This window comes from Hippoglossus stenolepis, chromosome 9 (genome assembly GCF_022539355.2).
Source record: "Hippoglossus stenolepis isolate QCI-W04-F060 chromosome 9, HSTE1.2, whole genome shotgun sequence".
Lineage (NCBI taxonomy): Eukaryota > Metazoa > Chordata > Actinopteri > Pleuronectiformes > Pleuronectidae > Hippoglossus > Hippoglossus stenolepis.
This window is the reverse complement of record NC_061491.1, coordinates 4,455,122-4,467,234: the sequence shown is the minus strand read 5'-3', so window position 1 is coordinate 4,467,234 and position 12,113 is coordinate 4,455,122. Positions and strand designations below refer to the sequence as shown.

At 41.6% G+C, this 12,113-nt stretch overlaps 1 protein-coding gene across 1 annotated transcript in view; it reads right to left on the bottom strand.

The window, feature by feature from the left end:
* Positions 1-12,113, bottom strand: part of zmat4a (zinc finger, matrin-type 4a) — a 145,245-nt gene that overhangs the window by 112,059 nt on the left and 21,073 nt on the right. The gene's annotated exons all lie outside the window — the stretch shown is intronic.

Genomic DNA, 12,113 nt, shown 5'->3' with positions numbered 1-12,113 from the left:
TTGACCGGGTATTTTCAGTTGTTTTTTCCTGCTACTTTTCAGCACTTTGAATCAAAGTTTTAACCTACGAGTAATAAATCATCACCATATGTGCACAACTTCATGATGACTGAGAAATAATGCTAACATGGGGTTTTTATATGTCTGTGCATGCAGGCTGTGTATGCATATTTCAGCTTTTTGTGCAGAGCAGACACTTTGTTTAGACTTGAATCTACACCAGGTTTTATGCATCTTGTCCCTGCTGTCAGGTCAGACTTACTTAAAAAAATAAAAACCTTGGCTGGCTTTTTTGTTTGGACTGTTCACACAGCAGCAATCGTGTGAAAGGACTTCAGGTAAATAAGATGAACGAGGCGGGTGAATGTGTCTCAGCAGGGACAACAACTATTTTGCTTAATTGTAGTTTAGAAACTAAGAGTAGCCGACATTAAAGTGGTGCTCCTACCAGCAGTGTGCATTATATCGACAGTAACTACAACTAAAAGACACTTATTGACATTAAAGGGACATGCATGCAAATTCCACTTGTTAGTGTTTAGTTAGTGTATCATGCTACCAACCAAAACTGGCGGTTGTTATAGTTCCTCTAAGTCAAACGTCATGTTGGCACTGATTGCCTGTAGTGATACCTAAGTCTCCACATGGTCTTGCCCCCCTCTCACCCATGTTTCCTAGCGCAGCGTCCACACGCAGCGGCTGTTCCGCGAGCATTTCTCCGCTGTCGCCCGCATCACCATGTGCATTTGTCTGATGATGAGTCGCATGCGGCGACGCCCCCGTGACTGAATTGCAGGCCCAGCAGATAGGTCCCCACCGATTAACGATCCATATAAGTCAGAAGCAATCGACAGCCAGCGCAACGGCGCTGGGCGCTACTGCCACTGAAGAGTTTCCACTGTAGCCGTGCGGGGACGAGCGGCAGCGCCAGCTGTTCCGAATGCAGCCTACTGATATATAGGTCAGCCGTTCTTCCTACGAATGTTCTCCCCCTCTTTCTTCTCTCTTGGGGATGGCAGGGGACATTAATTTGATTGAATCTCCAGCCAGTAAATGCTATTTGATAATTATACTAAATATGTAATTATCGTTAAATCATGAGTGCTAGCAGCATGAGTGTAGGGGTTGAATGATGTTTACCAGATAGACATTTTTAAGCGAATACAAAAATGAGCATGTTTTAAAATGATTAAAACTATAAACTTCCAAAATGAAAACGTTGGAATGCAAAACAAATAAGCTATTAAGGCAAAGTCATATTCAGTGATGCATCTATTTACTGTATGTATTTAATTGTATTCATTCTTTATTTACCTGCCAGGTAGTTATACACAATCCCAATGCATGTGTGTTACTGAGTAATCTCTGTTAGCTTGTAACTGAGTAGCCTCCAACTTCCCAAACTTGAAGTATTTTCCCCATATTGCAGATTTTCCATCAGCAGTTTTATTTCATTATGCCTGTGCCAGAAATGTGATTTATTGTTTCCGTAGTGGATCTTTTCTTGGGGGAGAAAAGGTGAGAGATGTAAAGAAAGCCTTTATCTAACGGCCCATCCCACTTTACCATCGCACTGAAAATGAGACAAAACCCAAACAACAAAACATTTGAAACAAACTACAGAACGAGGCTGGCAAGCAGTTGGCTAACATTTCCAAGCTAGTGTAAGAGATGCTAAGTTGCAGTAGCATTCAATTCAAACACTTGTAAATGTAATGTTAAAGTTACTTTCATTTAAGGTTTGACCATCATCACGAACAACACCAGCATTAGTGTAGTTTCCTGTTGTATTACTGGAGTTCATAGTGACAGTGTGTCAACCATAGACTGTATTTAATCATGGACAAAATGACAGCTCCCTAATTAGTTCTTATCACATTGTTGTATGTTTAAATGTTCATTTCTCTGGTAAGTTTGGTTTTCATCACTCATTTGATGCTATAAATAAAAGGATTGGCAGGATTCTGCTACTGCAGATTCATCCTCTAAATGATGTGATTGACGCCTGTCAGATGGCAGCGTATGCCTCAGGCATATTTTGGCTTCATTTCTGGATAATGGAGGCAGTGGAGACACATGGTCCATCTTTATATGCAGTCTATGGGGTCAACAATTACAATCTACCACAGCCTTTTCCACTGAACTTACAATAGTCATGAACAACACCAGGGTAACTGTTTTATAAAATACTAAAACATTAACATATTAATACTTGGTGAAAAAGTGCCCAATGTATATAAAAATATAAATTGACTGGATTGCAGAAAAATATTAACAGTTTTTTATTTAATCAAAAGAAAAAGACCTGGTGCCAAAATGAAAGCTCTATTTTCAATCTGAAGCTATCCAGTTTAAATCTGCCTGTCTTACTTGCTGGATCTAACATGGGTGAAACACTGTGGTTACCCAGGTACCCTTGGCTAATAAGACAGCCTGCTCACCTTCCAACTTCACAAATGTCACGGTCACAAATGAATTTATACCCTTTACATTTGTACATGCCCTTTAGCCAGCTTTCCCTCCAGTGAACATTGTCTTCATCTCCGTCCACTTATGTTTCACACAACCAATGATATTATTACTTTCTGCATCTGCATGTTTGCACGTTGTCCAGTGTGGATTTATGATTTATGACTCATACTTTTTTCACTTTAGACGAAGGAATGATCTGACGGCCACCGCACGATTTGACCCTGAATGACACGAGGCGGTTCGACTGGATGATGATCTCAAGCAACATGCAAGTGTTGGGAACTGGGATGAGACAGTAATGTAGGGATCCTTCAGGGCAAATGGTATCGTCAGAGCCAAGCGCTGTTATCAGGCCCTGTGGACTAATGCTTCACGCATATTCAACAGCTCCATTTGACTGCTGAATGTGGGAATGCCGCAGACACAACATCCAGGTCGAGGGGGAGGGAGAAGGGCGCAGTTCCATTAGAGGACAGTAGAAAGTCATACTTGGGCCATTTTCCTACTGGGTCATCACCGGAGAGTTGGTGGTGTGATAGAAAAGAAAGTGCTGCGTATAGAAGCTCTGTATGAATGTCTGCGTGAATGGATGAATGTGACTGGTCCCGAAGCACTTTGAGTGGTCAATGAGAGTGGACAAGTGTAATATAAATACATTCATTGTGATTAGAACTGCATATTCACTGCACACTGCATGAGGTGTCAGCATGCTGCAGACAACATGATAGGTGGTTGCAAGTAGCAATTGCTTAATTGAATTTATTACGCTAAAAGCCACAGGGAACTGATTGGTTGGCTGAACGTCTGATTAGACATAATTTAACATTGCTGCTATTTTCAGTTTTATTACTATACTAGACTAGATTCATTATATCATAATTTCAATTGATGTGATTGGAAAATAATTGTTAGTTGCTGTTCAATCAATTTGCCAATTACTTTCTAAATTAGTTGAATGTCTGGTCTATAAAATACCAAGAAATGGCGATAAAGGGCTGTGTCACATCATTCTCAAAGCTTAACGTCAAGTCAGCAATTTGCTAGTTTTGTCTGGCTCCCAAAACCAAAGACTTTCAATTTAGAGGAACATGGTCATTTTAAAAATGTATGTCAGCATTTACATAACTATCAAATAGATGGTTACATTTATTGTATTTAATATTATTAAAAGATTAAGAAAATATTATTATTAAGGGGGCGCTATGGCCTTAATTGAGAATTGGAATGTGAAAGGGGGAGAGAAAGTGGCGAAGACATTGAGCAATGGACCGTGTCAAAAAAACCTGCGGTCATTGCAGGACTTGGACCCCTGGCACCAAAACATGTAATATTATTTCTTACCTGCTTTAACATTTCACCTTGCCACAGTGATACAAAAATGAAATAAGGGGTGTATTTCATTACACAATGACATCACTGCTGGGTGTGGTTACAGGTAAAGCCACCCACACCCACTGCTGATGTTGTGTGAACTCAGAGATAAAACACGCTTAAGACCTTCAATAAGAGAAGCACTGATTTCCAGTCTGGAGTTAAATTACTCATTTAATGGCATTTTTAGCTGCTGCTGAAATGATTCTGGTTTTGATATTGCAAACTGATGTCCCAGCCTGTGAAACTACAGACACCACCTATTACACTGCTGCAGGCCAACGTAGTATCTATTTATCTAAAAGGTTATTGTGGATATTTTAACCGACTTTCCACCTCAACATGAATGCCACGAATCAAATTTAAAAATCCCAACAGGATAACAGTGTGGGTGTTGCACAGCCATTATGTGTGATGATGTACTTAGAGGTTGTAACTGTATATCTGCTGAATTCCCACCCCCCTCCTGCGAACCAGCGCGGACAATTACTGTACAGCCAGCAGCACCGACAAACTAGCATACAAAGCAGTGACGTGCACACTCGATTTTCAATGCATCTGAGATAATAGAAACCAATTAGTGAAGACATGTAGTGGACAAAAAGTACAGCAGCCAGAACAGGGTAAGTCAGCCCAACACTGAACCCTGCATGCAGCTGAGCACTGCTGTCAGAGTCACTGTGGATGGCTGCTGCTTTACCACAAGTCCCCCAGAAAATGATTATGCTCCGAAACGTGAGCAGAAACATGATTTGATGCACTGAAAAATACAGAATATGAACCTGGTGTGAGTACAGGAAGCACAGAAAAAGTCAAACTCGCTGCAGCTTTTGTATTAATATGGTGGCATTTGCATAAAGGCTCTGCAGAGCTGAAAACTACCAGATGACAGGAACTGTCACTGGATGAGGGGAATGAGATTATTCAGGCTGAAGCAGATGGATGAAGCTCTGCTGAAGGAAGGCTGCTGTGGCATGTATAGTGCACGCTTCTGAAATACACCATTTTTTAGGCTTTCACTCTTAAATAATTCAAAGACCTGGACAAAACATTGTCATACTGGCACAGTTTTTGTTTTTCTTTGAGACTAGGTAATGTCTCCTGTTGTCCTCATCCTGCAAAGACACAGCAATCAGAGACAACATCTTCCCCCTCCCTCCGCTGAGATGTGACCTTACTTCCTTTTCTGTTTCCTGCCTCGGCCCAGCAGTAAATTGTGAATGTGTTTGACAATCAGTCACTAGTGGCTCCATCAGTCCGTTTATAAACAAACATGATCCAGTTAATCACATTACCGTATTGCTGTAATGCAATACAAGTTGTGCTAAGCACCTTGACGCCGCAGGTTGCTGACAGGCTTCTTTTTAATTTGCCAGAACCTCTCATAATGACAAATGTTGGTTCAACCAGTTCACATAAAACCAAACCATCGATCCAACTCTATTTGATGGTGAGTTTGGCAAGACGCCAATCAACCTGTCTCCAAGAAAGGCTTGGAGACAGGTCGCCACACATCACAGATCTAAATCTACTTGGAGTCTGTGAGAATTTCAGCCAGCGCCAGCCAATCAGAGCACAGGACGGTGTACAGCTGGAAACAGTTCACGTAGAGATGAGGTGCCCCCTGATTAGTTGCACGTGTTTAATCTGTTAAGCAATAACTATGTATGTGGGGGACAGGGCAACACAAACTCGGTGCAGCTTTTATTAACTGCATTAGCTTTCTCTCGGGCTCGGTTGGGTCTGGATTGAAAAATGTGACCAGAGCCGCTGTCCAGTCTTTATTACTGATGTCAACTGACGCATTTCACTTCTCCTCCAGTTTGATGTGTCACATGGGTTTTCATGATTAAATGTATTTTGGAGATGTAGTGCGGGGTTTCTCCTGGTGAAAGATTGTGTAGAGTGTCGTTGGCAGTCAATCGTAAAATGAAAAAAACTGCAAGACTACAGATCAACAGTCACTTTGGAGGTTTGTGTAGAATTAACTCAGCATTAAATGAGAGAAGCAGATGTTATTTATTTAGTTGCTTTAAATAACTGCTATATATTTGTTTGAAACCAGTTCCTCGTCATTAGTATGCTACCAGTGCACATGCATCACATCTCCCACGACTCGCTAAATGACTACTACCCCCACTCCACTGTCTCTGTGAAGTAACACGCAGCGGTTCAGAGGAGCCTCTCCTGCAGCGCTCGGCGCAGGGCGGCCTGTCAAGTGAGGCTTCAGTGTACGACCAATCCAGTACACATGCAAAGAGACGGATGCATATATTAACATGAGCCACGCGAGTCTTTGAACCAGAGGCCACTCTGCAGAGGAGCGCTGGCTTTGATGTGTTTGAAAAGAAGAATCAATTAGATCCCCGGCCTCTGCTATCACCAAAGGACTGCATAAACTTTGGAGTTGAAGGTTCCATTAAAAGCGATGTCCGAAAATCCAAAGGGACACTGACTGGATCAGAGATGATCAGTCTGTCGAAAGCAGTTAAGCTGAGGCCGAGGAGGAGGTCGAGTTTGAACTTCATGGTGTAAGAACAGCTCCTTTGGTAAAAGAGTAAATAAAGTGACGCAGGACCAAGAGAGGTGAGAATAGCTGCCACAAGCTCGGCAACTTCTCCCATAGTGATACGGAGTGATTTCCTGTGAGACACTGTTGGGCTTGTGTCACTGCTGCTGTAACCTCTTGAACCCCTAAACCCTTCGATGGGATGATTCTGATCACATCAGTCAAACATGTCCAGGAATCTCTAGTCTCATCCTAAATAATTCAAACATACTGTAAGTCATATCAGCATTTCATCCAACTGTTAAGATGTATGATCAAGTTTTTTGGCCTCTATCTTGATCCTAGTTCTGTCAAGGCAATGCATACTTCAACATGTGTCTGAGCTATCAATTCAATAATACAACGTGCTGTGATCAGATACACTGGTGTCGATATCGACTTTTCGTACTGAAGTTATACAAATCTCCTTTTAGTGGTTTGAAAAGAACTCGACATGACACTGTTGAGAATGACTTGCAGTGTTAACATGGAGTCAACTGTTTGGAACTTAGTTACGTCATGGAAATATCAAAAGATGTTCTTTAACAAGAGCTACGCTCCCCCGGCAACCCTCCTCTAATCTTTGAAGCCCTGAACATTTCTTTTTGCACACTACTAAGTATTTTACAATTTTGGCTCCAGAATGCGTTCTTTCCCTTTAGATCCTAATATGCCTCAGCCATGGCTTCAGATGGCAGCAGCTCCCTCGATAGCTTGGTACTGCTCCGAGAATTTGCAGCTGGCTATATTCATGGGAGTGCTATTCTAACTACATGCACGAGAGCTCCGGCTCCAGTCCTACTCGGACACTCATGTCGGCTTCAGGGTATTCTGGAGGGGAGCAGACCTCAAGAGAACCCTCCAGGCTTGTGTCACTCCCCATTTTCCTCTGGCCTCTGAACGTCACTGAGCAACTCCTGTCTCACACATCTACTTCCTAAGCATGCATTCATTTTGTGAACCTCAGTGTCAGATCTTACTGGCACTAATGCACACAACTACTTTTTTTGGTATTTACAACATTACCTAGTATTGATACCCATACTAAGGATAGGCACAGGTCATATCAAATATATCTAAGGACAAAAGGTATAATTGTCACTCCCTGCTGTGCTGAACTTGATGCTTCCTTGAGTGACACAGTTACAGCTCATCCCAAATATCAAAGCTGTGCATATTCTACACACATATAATCACCGCACAATCTGGGGGAGGGAAGCTGTTTGAAAACAATTCAGTGTAAAGGGAGGAACAGGACAAACTAAATAAAGCACCTGGTGACGCACAGACACATTTGAAAGTAGGCGGATGCTCAGCGTCTGACTGCTGATGTGACCTCATGTCCAGAACGTCAGCCGCAGGGTGGCCGCGCCGGGCCTCGGCAGAGGGGAGACAATTATTATTATTGTATTAAGCTCTGCAGCTGTTGTTAATGTTAAATAATTGAAGTTGGGTTTTATTCATTATGTGAATTTTGTAGGTAAATTCTTGAGTTTTGCCCTTATTTATATCTGTACATTTTATTTAGGTATACTTAAACTGTTAACAGCTGAGTTATAAAGTTTCAAGTTCCAATTTACCTTAGCAATAAAAAAAGAGCTGTTCTTATCGTCAGCCGTCGTTTTGTGCTTTTATCGGTTCTGGCACCATTACAGTACAATTTTAAAGGTATCGATTTAGCACCAGTAGCGTATCAGAAAAAAAACAAAAAACAATATGAAGCATGAAGTATTTCATTCAAAATATACTGAGACTTCTGTTAACAAAGTCTCTTTCAAATCCTTACTATAATTATTCTGACTTAGAACAAACAAATTGTGTTTACACTTTTGATGGAGGACATTCTGGGCTGAATCCAAACCCACAATGCAAGTGAGGGCCAATCAGTGGAAGTTCTATTCAACATCATTCAGCACAGGATTCCATTTAGTAATCACTGAAAAAAATATGTTTTTGTCCAAAGTGATGATTGAGTTTACAGACTCAGTATTCAACAAAGCACTGTTGATCTGTCCAGGACTTTGAGGACTGGATCTTCAAACACAGGACAAAAAAAAAAAATGATTAGAGACAAATCTATGCAAACAAAATGGAACTGACTCATATCCCTAAGTGCAAAACAACAACCTCCTCCATCTGAAAGAAGTTTGCACATCCCTTTTTTATTCCTGCTGTCGTCACTATGACCCAAACATGTCACGTTGCATTAGACCCTAACTGTTCTAAAAGAGGCTCTAAATACGCACCATCTCCAGGAGGCAACAGGCGAAGTGCTGTATTCAGCATAGACAATAACAAAATGAATATTTGATTTGGATTGGTACAGCCACTTCCTGTCTCTCGCAATGCCCCGAAGAACCAAGTTGTTCTCCTGTTACCCGTGGACGGTTACAACTACTGTAAATAGCACACGGCCCTGCAGGAGGTTTGACTTGTTAAGAGTTGCAGACGAAAAGTTGACTCAAAGACAAAGCAACTTCAAACAAAGTGACGCCGTCGAATAGAATTAATTAAACTTTATTTCTCTATGATCAGATTTCACCTCCGCAGTGCCCTGTTCTCTGTTAGGAACAAAAATAGAAAATCAATACAAAAATCCAAAGTCAAACATTTTTCTCTTAGATCATAAGGCAACAACAACCAGCTGCTCTGTGAGGATACCTGAGAGTGGACTGCAGAGTTCATCTCGTGTTACAGTCGATGTCCGACAGCAGCCGGCCTCCACACTCAGTCTTAGAGCTGAAAGCGACAGTGAGTGAGCGGCAGCATCTGCAGCATCACTACCTGAGCCGACGCCTCAGACAGGAGGAGACCAGCAGGCTGCTTCACTCACTTAGTCCTTCAGATGGATGATAAAGTCTCGAGTATGACTTCTGTGTTCATACCTGGAGCTGGAGTGGTGTGTATATAATAATTATATTAATAATAACAATAATAATATATAAACTTAATTTGCATAGCACCTTTCATGCAACAAATGCAGCTCAATGTGTTTGACGATGAAAATAAAATAATGTAATGTAATAATTATAAATAATATAATAAAATATATAAATATAGATGTATTACTGATGTTTTTATGACTTGAAAACCTTATTTCAGATTCAAGCCGTTTTCAGACCTGAACTGCAAAAAAAACAACTGTCCGGACTTCTTCTGGAGTTTGTCTTTCAGACGTGAACACATCAGACCCACAACAACACTGGCGTCTGCCTTTATCACCAACAGCTCTTGGATCTCGTTGTATTTCCAAGTTGACATCTTCTTCAGCGTCTTCTTTGTGTATGGCATCTCTTTTTCATCCTGACATTGTATTCTTTTTTTCTGTTTTGCTTTCATTGTGCCATCGAGGCACAAACTTGCTGTGACTACTCTGGATTTGCTGGATTCTCACATGGGCTAATAGAACCAGAGTTTTTACTGGGGGGCTGGAAGGAGAAAGTCCGCAGCAACTTGTGTTCTCATATACAGCCCCTCAGGAGAATATCAGGAGATTATCCTGAGTTTAGTGCATTTCGTCGTCAACAGTTCAGAGTCTTCTTACAACCTTTTCAAATCTGCATTGTTGAGAGTGAATGATTAGGATACTGGTTCTTCTCATCTTTAGTGATGTTTGTGTGGGTTATCTGAACACAGCTATCATACTCAGGTGTGGACCAAAGCAATTTCACCAAAAAAGCTCCTTCTGGAGCAGGTTGGGAACTAGACTCACTTCGAGATCTAACTCTTACAAGCAACCAAGTCTAGTCTTGATATTTGTCCAGATAGGAGCAAAGTGGATTTTAATAATGCAACTTATCCACTGACTCGAACCAGGGTAAAAGAAATGGCCGGTCTGACAACATGCTAAGCAGCGAGGGTGGTGATGAGGTAAGTACTTCCCGCTCTGAACAAACAGTGAACATTCAATCTACATGAGCACTGCCAAAACCTCCTCCAACATGTGGAGGAGGTGGTGGAGCAAAGAGCGGTGACAGCTCAGTGGAGTAACAGTCAGTATTTGGGAGGTTATAGTGGTCCTGTTCAACAGCCATGAATGAACCACTGATTATCGAGCATAAGTGCTTGCTGATGTAAATCAGGAGGATGCGAGTGCAACTCCAGTTCTCTGACGGGAACAATGATATTGTCCATAAGCTGCCAGAGGAGTGAGAGTCCATCGTACAGAGCAGGGCTGCAAACAATCATGTTCAAATCTTGACTTTATACCACACACAGACTTTTGTTCCCTGACTTTAGGTCTTAATACAATGACTGCATCTGGGCAGCATGAACAACAATATTTAAAGTTTGTCTATTTGGCATACGTGCACAGTTTACACTATCTCTGGGCTCCACCCAGACATGCTAGACTTGAGCCAATCACCTGTAAGCAATCAAAGTTTAAAAACTTCTCTCTCTCCTGTCATTCAGCTTCAGCACAACAATCAATGAGTGTCCCTCGTCCACTTCACCTCTGGATCATCTCCCTTCAACCGTCCAACCAGGACCTTCAACAGACGTCCCAACTTCATGCTCTATTGCTCATCACCACCACCACTGTTTAAGCTTCATATCTGATGACTGCTTCCATGGTGTTCGACGTCCTTCCAGGTCTAAGCACCAAAGTGTATTCCTCTAGCTCACAACAAATTCAATTTGATTCAAATATACTCATTTTTAAACATTTGTTGCATTGTAAGTCTCTACAGATTGAAATGGCTCAAATTAACTCATCCCACCGATGTGCCTCGGCCATGGGTATTTGTCCAAATATCCCGGATTGCCAATCCAGCTTTACTGTAATAATAATAATCTAACTTCATGTTTCATGTTAATATTAAAGAGTTAAATCCACCCTTCTCTAGCTTTCCAAAGCACATTATATTAAAAACAAAATAGATTTATCTCATCTCCACACTCACACATCACATCTTCTGTGTTTAACGTGCAGAAAAGAAGCTTTAAAAAGCAGCCATCATTTGGCTGTGACATTGTCACGGACCATTAAAAGCCAGTGTTGGCCCCACTCACTGAAAAACAATCCAGCAGCTTTGTCCTCTCAGTGAAGCTGGGTGATTGTTGAAAACTTAACAGTGACATGCAGCTTAGACAGCATAATGTGAAAATTAGAGTTTGGATTTTCCAGAAAGTGCATTTCTCCTCTGTGGAAGAGGCCACCCCCTCCTACCCACTCAGAGGCCAGAGGAACCTCCTGTTCTACAGCAACTGGCCACAAAACACACATAATAATGAGCCTTAACTGGTTCTCTCTGTGAGCTTTTTACTTGTATTACTTTTTGGCGGCTCACACTTCTGGAAGAGCTGCCATGTTTGTAGCATGTGTTTGCACAGTTCCATATTTTGCCGTGCACAGTGAGAGCTATGACAGCAGGGAGCCACACCATGTGAATTACAGTGTGGCCTTTAAGTGATGACTTTGCTTTTGTACTGCAGTTACACTAATGAGTCACAAAGAGAATGACAATGATATATTGGGCTTGGAATGCTACATGACACATTTAAGAGTTTTAGCAAATATGCATGAACAAAACTTCTAAAATAGAAGGCGAAATCTGAACCCACAGTTCTTTCATTTCTGTGTATTTCACTGAGGTAAAGTGAAACAACAGTAGGGTAAACTCAGGGGTGTTGTGCTTATTGAGTATATCAGCTGCAGGGCGCAGGTGTATAGATCAGCCTCGTGTCTCTGGGGGCAGAAACAATGCAGCGTGACCCTGAG